At 40.1% G+C, this 13,434-nt stretch overlaps 1 long non-coding RNA gene across 1 annotated transcript; it reads left to right on the forward strand.

The window, feature by feature from the left end:
* Positions 1-868: 868 nt before the first annotated feature.
* Positions 869-12,976, forward strand: LOC138294214 (uncharacterized). Its single transcript, XR_011203275.1, has 2 exons — positions 869-1,177; positions 12,431-12,976. It is a non-coding gene; the product is annotated as an uncharacterized lncRNA (long non-coding RNA).
* Positions 12,977-13,434: the final 458 nt, after the last annotated feature.

The following is a 13,434-nucleotide window of genomic DNA, read 5'->3' on the forward strand; positions in this document are numbered from 1 at the left end:
AAAGTAATTCATGTTTAATTCATTGCGCTGATCATAATATTAAATGGTTTGATCTGTGTGTCAAACACAATTTCAAATTTGTGCGGATGAGCGATGCGCTATTCTTCTGATTCACTGCCTCCGTTAATCGACATTTACTGCAACCTTCCACCAGGTGATAATGCCTTTGTTTACATGCACTGAATATGGTAGTCTCTCACTGCCGAGGGTGCCCCCCAAAAAGAGGTTGAACAGACTTTACTACCAATCCTGCCATTACCACCTGATCGTTCATAGGATGATTTGTCGAAATCTATTGGCTTAGCAGAGTAAGGGGCCTTGGTTCCCCTACCATCCAGTCCTCGACCCTTTCTTGGTGGGTCCCGAGAAGATAAAACCCCTAATATATCTGAGAAGTCTGCCAAAATATGTTCACAGCTGCATTGCATCATCAAAGTGTATCACACCACCCACAGCAATGCCACAAGAAAATGAGGAGTGACGGAGGAGGTGGACATTTCTCAGGATACCCTGCCAGCAGAGATTTACCTGGCAGGGAATATGGCTGGATACCTCTCATCTTTCATTGATGGACAGTGGATACCACTGCGATATAGCACGAATTTCCACCCAAAATATTCCACTGCCATTTACATTATGAGGGACATTTTATCTGGTATGAGCTGAATTGAATCACAATTGTATTTATATAGCGCTTACTACAACTGACGAGGCGTTAAAGCACTATGTGATGCTACATCATTTCTGAGAGCCCGATTCTTCTGGGTAGGGTTTGAATGTGTGTTTTATTAGACAGGTATGCACTAGGAAATGTTAAATCTTATAATTTATTACTACAAGTACCCAGTCACTGCACAGCAAACACAGAGGAGGTCAAAACAGGTGCATAGTGGGAGCAGTTCTTACCCATATTTGTTTTTTTTAAACTTTACTTGTTTCCCTTTGCAGCGAATAAAGCTCATTTGTAACCTGCACCTCGCAACGTTTGCAAGCAAGATGTGGTCCTTCCTTTCGTGCATTTTTTTAGCATTTCCATTGTTTGCAAACTCAGTTCTAATACATGCAAATGAAGGAAATACGAAAATGTGTGAGCGAGAGCTCATCATACCAATTATTGCAGTTTGTGGAGACTACAAATACAGAAGACATCTGAACCGACTTCTTCCAGACCTTACAGGTAAGACCCCTAGCACCCAATGTCAGTATTCCAATTCATCTTCTTCCTTTTATTTCTGATTTAGCTGATTTGTCTAAAAGTGTTCCTGTGAGTAACAATACAGCTGGGGTAAATTTGTGTGGGCATTCAGGTGAAATGTCAAACTTAGGGGCATATTTACAAGCGCCTTCCTGCATCATATTAGTGTTTTTTCTTTTTTTTACACTAATGTGGCGTTAGGAAGGCTTTTTCGCGCCGTATTTACAAAGTGGTGAAATGCTTGCATTGTGCCACTTTGCACCCCCTTGCGCAAGGTTATACCTGCACCAGGCATAATTTATGCAAGCGGGCGTTCTGGCACTAGGAGGTCCGCAAAAATCATTTGGCGTAATATTTAACACCTGCTCAAAGCAGGTAGTAAAATGACTCCCTTCACTTTGCTGCACTAGCGTCAACATTTTTTACCCTAGTGCAGCAAAGCGCCACAAGAGTGTCGAAAATGTTGATGCCATGGTGCAGAGGTGACAAAATAAAACTGGCACATCAGCACTGATGTGCCAGTTTCTTACAAATATGCCCCTAAGAATTCTGCTGCTTCACACCTGCCAAAGGCAGAGTGGGTTTTAGGTTACCAGAATTGCAATTATAGGAAATATGAGCGGTGCCACTTCGACCCATCTTAAAACTATAAATATCACATCACTTCACTGTGCTTGGTATAGAGGGTGTAAAAGGACTATTACTTGACTCCATGGAGATATTAATTGGGGTCATGGACAAAAGGTAGGCAAGCTTTGTCCACAGGATAAGTAGGCTTAGCACCATACAGCGCACCCTTAGGCTACGAGTTTACAGTGCCACAGGAAGGTTGTGGAAAAGAGGCCTGTCCACCATTGAGGCAAGATATTCACCCATATATGTAAGATGTTCAAAATGGTAGACATGGTCCATTAATGCAAAACCTTTACTTTTAGCACACGCTACAAGGATATACAGTGAGCTAGCTGTTGAGTTATTACAAAATACAAATTAGGCACATGTTTGCAAAACTTAACAATGTGTGACTATTTCTAAAGCACATATAATGCTCCTTCATTGTATGCAAACACTCGCAGAAGGAAGGAAGTATGTTTGGTGATTTTACTTTGAAACTAAACAATGCGCCCAAAAACTATGTTATTTTGTTTGCAAAATCAGCCAAAGGTTGCACTCTTCTTAAACTATTGTTGCGATTTGTTAACTTTCAAAATAAAATGTATGTATGCATGTATAAGCCTAAAAATACACGTGCAAGGCAGTCCTTCACAACTTGATTCTAACAAGACCTGCAGAGTAAATCGAGTTGTAAAGTGCTACTGTCTAGTCATCAATATAGCACATAGAATGTGCTCACAATTATGACAAACAATGAAACTGTTGTACAGTCAAATTAACTGATCTGCCCCAAAATTAGAAGAATATTACTCTTTGAAAAAAATCAGTAATGGCCAAGAAAGATCACTTTAATGCATACAAGAAAGGAGTATCCCAACTGCTTCAAAACAAATGTTCACTTAAGGCCCAATTTATATATTGGCAGAATGTATACTCTGTTGCCACATGCTGCTAATATGAAGGTCTTCCCATACAATGTGAATGGGGGCAGACCATCAGTTTTGCATGTGTCACTGACTATATTATATTATTGGTAATGCATGTTCAGTCATTTTCTGTTGCACAATTTTACATGCTTGTAATACAGGCACCACACTGTGCCTACTGTGTAATATTGCAGGCATGTCATACTTTTTGGATTTGCTCATGTACCATCCCATATCCTGGTAATGTTTTTGTACAGTATATGTGTGGTCCCCTTGTTGCCACCCACTCCATTTCAATCTGTCCACTTAACATTCATCATGTTTGACCCCATACCCAGCTGTATGCCTATATATCCCACCCTTTTGCATATGGATGGTGAGTGAATGGCTGGCAAGTTCACCATTCCATGCTTTTGCATGTTACACATGACATGCTTGGTGTCATTTAAACAAGATTTTACAACAGGTCTACATACATACTATATACCTGTAGCAGTACACCAATATATGATGACACTTTTATTCCAATAATAATTAGTAAGAGCAGCAAAGAGTTGTGCAGGAAGAGTGTCATGAATGGAACTGGAATGCAATACGGGAAGAGTTTGAAGAAGTGAAATGTGGTGCATTCATTGTGGTGAGGCCTATTTGTGGGTTAATTGTGATGCATTCTGACATGCAAACTATGTAGGTCTGCAAGGTATGGATGACTTTCATCGTCCTCACATTCAGAAACAGGAAGACAGATGTGGGGTGTCAAAGTCAAGGATCATTAAAACATTGTTAGCTCAGAAAGTGATCAAAGACAAGGAAATGGGCAGGCAGGAAAGACAGACAGGAACACAGAGCAGTGAAAGCAGGAAGATGGGGCTGATGATAGTCATAGAGATTGACCATTGGAGAGAAACTATCCACCATAAAGTACTAAGGCACATATTTATGATTTATGCCGCAAAACTGCGCTAACGCAGTGTTGTGGCAAAACGGTTAGCGCCGGCTTGGGTCATTTAACAACGCCAACCGGGTGCCATATTTATTGAATGGCACAAGCCGGCACTAAACTTGGGCTAGCGTCTTAGAAGAAGACGCTAGCCGGTAGGGGTGGCAGTAGGGAAAGAGGGTGTTGTGCCTCAGAAAATGACGCTAGCCTGGTTAGAGGCAAACATATGCCTCTAACCAGACTAGTGCCATTTCCTGGCGCACAACCACCAACCACCTTAGGAAAGACAAGAGTCATGCCCACCACCCAAATGGCCAGCACAGGGGACAAGTGTCCACTGGGCTTGGCCACAGCACCCTGTGCCACGCAGGGGGCCACATGTTAGGGCCCCCACTGGCACTTAAAAAGAAAACATACTTACCCTACTTACCTGGGATGGGTTCCCCCATCCTCTGGTGTCCCTCTGGTATGGGTGGGGGTGTTCCTGGGGCTTGGGGAGGGCACCTGTGGACCCAATTCCATGGTGCTTAACCATGGAAATGGGTCCACAGGTCTCCTAACGCCTGGTCTGACCCAGGGGTTAATTAATGGTGCAAAGCAAGCTTTGCACAATTATTTAGCCCCTCCTCCCACCCGTGCATCATTTTAGCATGGGGGGGGATAAATATGGGGCTATGGGGATAGTACCATTTTTTAGATGTGCATCTCACTGACACAAGATAGTTGCACGCATCCAAAAAATGTTGCAAACTCCTAAATTTTGATGTTAGACATGTCTAATGTCACAAAATAAATATGGAGTTAGGTTTGCGCTGAATTTGCATTAAAAAAAAAATACGCAAATTCGGCGCAACTGAAGTATTCATATGAGCCTAACTTTGAACTCTGGTTTCAAAGGGAGTGATGCACTCTTTCATCCCACACCAACTCTATCAATGGGCACATATACTAATAATATGAGTGACAGTGGTAGACACAGAGAAAGGGGTAAGGGATAAGAGAGAAACTAGAGACAAGCACACCACCACTCTGGCTTGTAACTTCTGCTCGGCACTGATGTATGCAAGTCGAATTAGGAATCTAAAGGCAATGAGTAATATCTTAGTAACCTGCTGTGAGCATTCTGAATTTAACTTTAAGAAGGAAAGGGTATACCTTAGTTGTCTCACTAAATAACCAGCTCTATGTGTTTTGACATGAAAGGTAGGATTCCTGAGCCTAAAACATACAAGTGATTATTATCTTGCTATAATTTCACTAACACGAACACTTCACCATATAAAGAAAGATACTTATCTCAAGCTTTGCAAATATGCACTCTGTTTTGAAGATTAACTTAGTTATTCACTAACTGCCTGTGCTACTGAAAAAGTAATTACAATGCACTAATATTTCATGGTTTCTATTTTAACAATGCATATATAAATTATTAAAACCCTAATAGTTTACTGATAATCATATATACTTATCATACGTACAAATATCCTGTCATGAGAATTCTTCTTGTTCTATCACACGTTCAATGCAACCATCTTTACAGTCCTTTGAATTTCAAATTTACATGTTCAAAAATAGGTCCTAGGTCATTTTATCAGCATGACTTAATTCTCAGAACACGTTTTACGTGCTGTTTTGCTATGACCTTTAAAATAGCATCATCTGCCTTTTCACTAATATGCATTTTAGTACAAAGCTCATTTAGCACCTTCATTTCCACCAACATTGTATGCATTTGACAATCGATATGGCTCATCCAGATTCAGAGATGAGGTTTTCCTTATATGAAATTTATTCCGGGAGATACAGTTGCTTGGTCTTTCTTCATTCCTTTTTCTAGTGCAAATGAGGATGTGTCAGGATGTGAATCTTATAGCTCTATCTGCTATTGCTTAGCTCTTTGTCAAGTTTATTTACCTTTGTTATGTGTCCTTGCTTTTGGCTGGAGACATATGACGTCAGCAGTGGCAACTATCCTACAGCATAGCCCCCTAAAAGGTACACCAATGCCATAATGTCATAATCTTATGTCATGATCGATGTAACATGGGCAAATATTCATATATTCACTAGAGGTATCATAATTACATTAAAAGACAGCATCATCTTTCAAGTTCCTTGAAGCCCTATTGCTTGATTGTCTGAGCAATCTTGCTCTCCCAGATGTAGTCCCTGTGAGGTTTTGTAACAGTTTTCTCTCATTTATATGGCAATTGCTGTGGATAATTAACCAGAATACACCATTTTAATGACACATTTTCTAATTTAATGAAAATGCTTTAAACATGAATGTTTGTGAAAGTCTTCGTTAGTTTCCCAACCTACCACCTAGCTATGCTGTAATGTGCATCCCCGTGGATGCTTTTACTTGTGAAAAATAAGGACATGATTTTAAACCTGTGGCATGGTGTATTTAGGCCCGAGTGTCGCCATTTGTCAATAGTTTCTATTAGATCCAATTGGAAAGCGGTGATGTTTCGGATTTAGATTACAAATGTCCAAAAGAAACAAAAAGAAGGGAAGTTAAACTTACTAAGACAAACAGCAATTGAAACCACTGGACGGCAATAGAGATATCTAAGAGATAGTTTGAATAAACTGACATTTTAGATGTGGTAACTGAATAGTGTTGTCAGAGTATTGCCTGACATAAACATTGTTATGAATATTGTCTACAAAAAGATCACCACGACAGAGTAAATAAAAGAAAATCTACATCTAATAGGTCATTAATTTTGTAAATGATATTTAAGACACAATAGGTATGCAAGAAACAAAACTTATACAAGAAACAAACTTTCTTCATAGTAGTTTGTTAAACATCAACTTCCCATACAGTGCCAACTGAATCCAAAAGGAACCAATATACAGTTTCCAATTTTAATTTCCATCAATCAGACCTGTATATATGTTGAGAACTGCAAACACCAGGAACATACATTTGTTCATATGCAATCACAGAAAAAGGACCAGTAATGAAGTAATATTTTGCTAAAGCTCCGGCACCTCTTTGAGATCCCCTTGTGTCCTAGGGAGAAATAAGTATCTGTTATAATTAGGACTCATTCCTTTGTAGTCTTCCTTCTTACCCACGGTGGAATAAACCAACAGCTGAGACAATAGACCTCTTTGAACTGAGGCAAATATAGTAGCAATAACAGCAAACCTAATATAGGAAACATAAGGTGGGGCTTAATAACTGGTTAGACCACTCCCACAAACATTCTTCTCTGACTAGTAGAGAGAATATTTCAATATTGCAATATTGCCCATACCAAGACACAAGGAAACCAGAGGGAGACATATGCTTTGTGATGCTAACAATGTGCTCATGATGAGACCTAGCGTATGTTCCCAGAGGAGGTAATTGAACAAATTGCTATGTACGAGTAGTCTGGTGCAAAGCTTTAGAATGTTATGCACAATTTGGAATGTAATGGAGTCGACAGAGGTAATGGTTTAATGGTTTTATAGAATATTCCAGCTATATTATTAAGAGATGTTTGTCAGAATAGAAATCATTGTTACAGGAAATCAAAATGTAGTTTGCTTATTATGTAGCCAATATAGTGAATACCGAGTACATATGATGCATGGTTCAAGTTTGATGAAGTGGACAATAGAAGTTTGACATCCACAGTTCCTCCTGAGCTCACCCAACCAATTCACCCCACCTCACATCACTTACCATTCCACAATATCCTTCTGTATTACATTCGGAATATTAAAGCAACACAAACAAATGTATCCAACACAACTTTTCCCCTTTCTGTGCACAAACTATATACACATAACTGAAACTAATTAAATAAACGCTAATAACCGGATCACAGAAAAGTTACTATCTTATATGGTTTATGATTTTTCAAAAACGCAGGACTGGCCGTTAGTGTTTTTTTAGAAGAGGTTTTACTATTGCCTGCTTCCAGGCTGCAGGGATAGTGCCACTCTCCAAAGAAAGATTTAAAGCATCCATTAACTGGAGCATGAGGACATTCCCGCCTTTTAGTAGTACATCTGGTGGAGCTGGAGCAAGAGGAGATCCCAACTTGATAGATCTTCAAATAGTCTCCAAGGATTCTAAGTTGAGTGTCGGAAACACTGTTAGAGTGGGGTCATTCCATGATTGTGCCGGGTCTTCTGTTATTACTACGTCTGATGCAGGAAGCAAATTGAGAATATTAAGGACCTTATTTTGAAAAAAATGTGCTAACAAATTACAGCTCTCTGCAGACGATGGACAATCAGAGGTGTTATATGGATCTTTCATGAGACATTATTAAAGCTGGGTCTGGTGGCTAAGTGGACTCATACATCCACTGTAGGGACCTGTGTGTGACCTTATGGTCACAAGTTCAAATCCCAGCAAGTCCACGCATCCTTCGGAGGTCGATAAAATGCATACAATTGAGTTGGATCACAATAAACATCTGCTATTCAGCACCAAGAATCCCTTCTTGGTGAAAGTGCACTTTAAAAATACACTTTTTATGTTAGAGTTCAATTTCTTAAACAGATCTTTCGGAGAGTTTGGTGCAGACTCAATTTTTTCCTTAAAATAAATCAAGGCACATTCATATTCCCTTATAGCTGGTCTGCATCAAGTTTTACGTGGGTAGTCATTTTTTTCCTCCATTCCCTTTCCCTCTTTTTTGTTTTACTTTTAATTTTTGTCAGTTGAGGAATGTACCAAAGGGCCTTGTTTTTTCTGACTAACCTTACAGACTTTACACAGGACAAGCATGTTCAAACAATTATTCATCCATCTTTCTAAGATTTTATGCCTTTCTGTTGTGTAATCTTTCATTTTGGGTGCAGAATCAATAAGAACCCTCACCCATTCTCTGCTGTCAAGCATGGACGTTAATTTGCCGAAATGCCAGGGGTAGAGGAAGTGACATCACATGCCCTTTCACCTCCAATTTCACTCATGCACATACTTATACAAACTCACAAATTCACACTTACATACACTCTTTCCATATACACACACTCACAAAACATATGTTTAAACTCATTTTTACTTACCTCAGCTGCCATGGAAGGGTATATTCCAGCTAATTGTACTCCATATTTATTACACTTGTAATGAATAATATATTATTTTTCACTATTAGTGTAATTAAAAAAACTGACAGAAAACAAAGAGAACGGAGCCCCAGCTGACATCCATAAGGAGGAGCTGTGTCTGTGTTCCGTGCACTATATTTGACACCTCTGAGGCCAGGGGTAGCAAAGGGCAAGCCAGGGGTCACATTTGTGACCCCTGGAAACACTTAAATGACGTCCATGCTGTAAAGCTTTGACCATGGTCGCCTAGGCTTTTGTAGAGGGGGCTGCTTTATTGTTCTGTCTGTGATTTCAAGCTTAATTGGGATCATATAGTGATCTGACCATGAAATGGGAATAACATCTTCTACAAATAAACTTTAGAAGTTGGTGAATACAGGTTCCAATAAATGACCTTGACTGTGAGTAAGGCCCCCAAAAAATTGATTTAACAGCAATACCTCTAAATTCTGGCCTAGCCTGATGGCTATGTCGCACTTTGCTTCATCAAACTGGACATTCATATCCCCTAAAAGAGTAAAATTGGCTTTTTTTTGGTAAAGCAGCATTCTGCTGCTATGTGAGGAAGTACTATGGCAAACTGAGATGCCGTCCCGGGGGCCCCGTACAGCACCATACCCGGTTGAGGTGGGTGAAAATTCTATTGAGAATTGTGAACTCTCACATCCCGTTGTGTTAATGGGAGTAAATGTTCCTTTGCATTCCTCCTTAAGAATTACACCACCCCCTCTTTTGTCTTCCCGGTTGTGAGATGCTATCAAATATCCGGTGTGAGCGCCATTACAACATCAGGGGTCGATTCCTCTTTTAGTCACGTCTCACTAAGAACCATGGCATCTAGTCTATTGTCTTCTTTGGACATAAATATCTCTATACTGTGTTTCGAGAGTGACCTACAGTTTAATAGATGTGCCTGGCCCGACGATCTCGGACAACCTCCTCAATTATCCAAGGAAGTTAAAAACCTTGGAATCACCGTGGACTCCAAGTTAACAATGAATGCCCAAGTGGACAAATTAGCACGAACAAGCTTCATCACCCTGAAGACTCTACGACGCATCTTCCCCCACCTCGGATTTCCACACAAGGTGCAAGTTACTATCTTGCTTGTACTATCCAAACTGGATTACACCAATGGCCTCTACCATGGATCATCTCTATCTATTATGAAAAAACGACAACATATTCAAAACTCTGCAGCCAGGCTACTATTTTATTTAAAGCCACAAGCCCACATCTCCCCTGCCTTCAGAGCACTACACTGGTTACCCGTTGCCAGAAGATGCACCTTCAAGCTGCTTTGTATCACCCACAAAGCTATACATGGAACAGGACTGCATTTTATCAGGAACAAAATAACCAAATACATTCAACAAAGAAACCTCCGCTCAAGATTGGCAACCCGCCTTAGAACACCACCATACAAGAAAAAGACTATAGTTGGTACATCCTTCTCCGTTCAAGCAGCCAAACTATGGAATTCATTACCCCCAACTACAAGAGCCACAGATAACTAGCTTGTCTTCAGAAAACTACTCCAGAGTTGACTCTTTCCTTCATAACCACCATATTCAAACAGCTATGGACTGCATGCGACTATGTTGATAAATATTTTTATCTGATTATGTGTATATTCTAGTTATATATAGTTCTTTAGAAAATATGTATCGCTACTATGTCATAACAATGAACTACACACATACTCTTTAAACCTGTTTAACTAATGTATATTCACTCATGGTTTAAATTTGTATGTGTATGTACATATATGTGTGCATATTTGTGTGTATTCATGTGTGGATGTATGTGTGTGTGTGTTATTCTATGCTTAACATGTTCATAGGTCATTGCATAGCTCCTAGATAAGTTGTTATATTAAATACTTATGAATCCCTGCTCTCATTTTAAATCACACTTTGTCTACCCATCACCATATGTCATGTCTCTATCAATCTATCCTCCACTCCCACTCTGACTCATCCCAAATCCATTCTACTACTTTCATCTCCTAAATAAGCCTGCCTAAGCTCTTCCCTTCTCTTCCACTCATCCAAATCTCACTTTACTACCATGATCTCCCAAACAACCATTCTAAATTCTTCCTCATTTATCTCACTGTTTACTCATCCAAAACCCCTTCTGCTACTATGATCTCCCTAACCCTTTCCACAGACTCTTCCCTCTTTCATACCCCTTTACCCATCCCAAGCCTAAATTCTATTACCATAAACTCCCAATTAACACTTCTGGATTCTTCCCTCCTCCACCCCTCCATTACCCCAGTCAATCCAACGAACAAAATCACATATCTGCGGATCAAATTAACTCATAATAATAATACTAAAACTGCACTCGTATTTCCCTATACTAATCGACCACTAATTCATTTTGGGTCCGGAGTAACGTGCTACTCGCTGAAAAGCGCTTTGACGCCTCGTCAAGGGTAGTAAGCGCTACAAATACTATTACAATACAATACAATCTGGACTGTATGAATGTGATGCTACTTTTTATGTAGTTTGCGCTTAGAACTCAGTGTTATGTGAATTCCTAGTTTTGCTTTAGGGGCATTACATGCAATAGGCAGGTCAGACGGAGATATGTCCTGCCTAAATGAATCTCTTGCTCCCTTATTAAATCCGTGTAGGTCTTCTAAAGAGTAGACTTATCTCGTCTGTGGTACTGGCAGCATTTCTGGACCTGACCAGACGCAGACAGGCACAGACAGGCTTGCCTTTGGCACTCCTTCGGCATGTCAGCCAGTGTGCCCGATTCGTGGTGATAATTAAATACCAGGCTGGGCTCAGCTGGAATCCCTGTAGAACAGCTAGACCACCTCCCAAGATGGCGGCTATACATGGCAACAGGGGCTGGCTGTAAACACAGCCACACCGTCCTGGCCTTGGCCAGCAGTAAAACTACCGAGAATAAAACAGAACAATGGGTCAATAACATTTTAAAATCCCCAGGAATAAAATGCTAAAGAAGGTCGGTAAAATTAAAAGTACAAACACTGCTTGCGCCTGTGAAAGTGCTTGAGTGCCTCTGTCAAAGCGCTTGGGAGCCACTGTGTGTTTATATTCTAAATCTTAAAATAACATTGTAACTCTTAGAACAATATTCTAAACCTTAAAACAACAAGAACAATTTATACAACAAACTGCAAACATGAAAGGATTAGAGGAACGAGTTGCCTTATCTGATATTTCTGGTGAGGCAGTACCTTTAGTGCCACACTGGTGACAGCCGCAGTAATGCAGAGTAATGAAGGATAATATTAATATGAGGACTATTGTTGCTAATCGTTTCTAGCAAATAGAAGTATGTATGTCAGAAATAGAAAATAGTGTGTGAAATAATAAAAAGGGGCTTGAGTGAAAAGCAAACAATGATTGGGAGACAATATAAAGCAGATGCTCAGCAAAGGAACAGGAGGCACTTTTCTGTGTCAGACTTTCAGAAAAACTAATATGTATGTGAGATCAATTTAAAGTCACCTTCTTTATTTTGTGTAGCTACCCTGATTATAGGGCCTGGACACTGTACTCCTGGTCCTACATGGGCGCCCTGACATAGGGCAAGAAATTCTATTGTGTATCCTGTTTTGCCAATAGTGGTGGAATGACATGTCTTTTTCTTATGTTCTCTTTCAATTCTATACTCGGACTGGAAACTATGATTCACCAGAGTCTATGGATACTGATCTGCAGGAGATGGCGTTGCAGAAGGAACAACCCAGCAATACAGAGCCTCAGTCTGTGGTCCAGCAGCGGCAGATCCAAGACAAGTCTCTTCAAAAAAGGCGTGTCCGCGACCATCCGGCCCTGATCAAAAAGTGCTGCATAAAAGGCTGCACTCGAAAAGAACTACGTGGATTCTGCAAGTAGTAGCCAGTGTGTCATAGGCTCTAGTGTAATGAAGGATATTGCCCCCCAACGCTGTCTGAATTACTAAATATATCAAATAACAGGGTTCAATGGGCCCCAGTGCCACTGCACCTGCTGCACCAATGGAAGCTGCACATCTTTCTGCTAGCCAAGCCCATTTCAATGTTCTGAGATGGGTCTCCATATAGGTGTTAGTCCCTACGTATTACAAAGACATTGCTGCATAATTCCGATCTTTCTGACACAAGATGTCAAAAATCGTTTTCCAAATGTTGTGAATAAAACTTCTCTTCATCTTTTATTGTGATCCTCATTTCACAAAACAAAAATAAATACTTAACTCAAAGTTTATTCTTCCTTTTTTTGTAACATTTTATTGATTTGAAGGTAGCAGCATATGCAATGACATTGTCCAAAAGCCGTAGCAAGTGTCAAGTCATCAAAAGTATTTAAGCAGCCCCCAAGTCAAGTACCCCGACCAACCCACACAAACACAAATTCTACATTGAGTTCCAATGAATATGATATGAGTCTATTTGTAGCTGTGATACCCTCACTCTTCACCACTGGAGGTGGCCTCAAGTTTCCAATTCATTTGGTGACCTCTTAGTGTTTTAAGACATGATAGACCAGGTATTTCTCTTTGAAGTTAGTCAATCAGTTGTTTCCAAATTGCGTTAAAATGCTCCCTCCCTTCTCATAGACTGTATGAAAGAATTTCCCTTGCCATCAAGGTCTTGAGTCTCCTGGGCCATTTCAAGATGTCAAGTACGTCCCTTTTTTCCAGTGTGCAGCAATTTCCTA

This window comes from Pleurodeles waltl, chromosome 4_2 (assembly GCF_031143425.1).
Source record: "Pleurodeles waltl isolate 20211129_DDA chromosome 4_2, aPleWal1.hap1.20221129, whole genome shotgun sequence".
NCBI classification, from domain to species: domain Eukaryota; kingdom Metazoa; phylum Chordata; class Amphibia; order Caudata; family Salamandridae; genus Pleurodeles; species Pleurodeles waltl.